Raw genomic sequence first — 333 nt, 5'->3', positions numbered from 1 at the left:
CGCTTGACATGTTGGTTAATATGGGGCAATGAGATGGGTGATTTCTGAACCATCTATTAACAGTTAATAGATGATTCATATAGAAATCTCTGATATACTGGTATTATGGGTAATTTATGATGAATGGATAAATAAATATCTGAAACAGAGGTAACCTGATATATAGATTAATAATGTTCTGTGATAAAAATAACATAACGTGTAGAAAGTGTAATATTCTCCTGTGAAATTCTAATTGTTTCTGGAAAGATCTAAGGATTAACAGAGACTGCCGAGTCGAGCTGAAGTGAAATTCCTAATAAATGGAACTATCAAACAGATTATTTCTAGGAA

Source organism: Penaeus monodon, chromosome 25, assembly GCF_015228065.2.
Source record: "Penaeus monodon isolate SGIC_2016 chromosome 25, NSTDA_Pmon_1, whole genome shotgun sequence".
Taxonomy (NCBI): Eukaryota; Metazoa; Arthropoda; class Malacostraca; order Decapoda; family Penaeidae; genus Penaeus; species Penaeus monodon.
The sequence above is the reverse complement of the archived record's forward strand: the minus strand, read 5'-3'. Positions refer to the sequence as shown.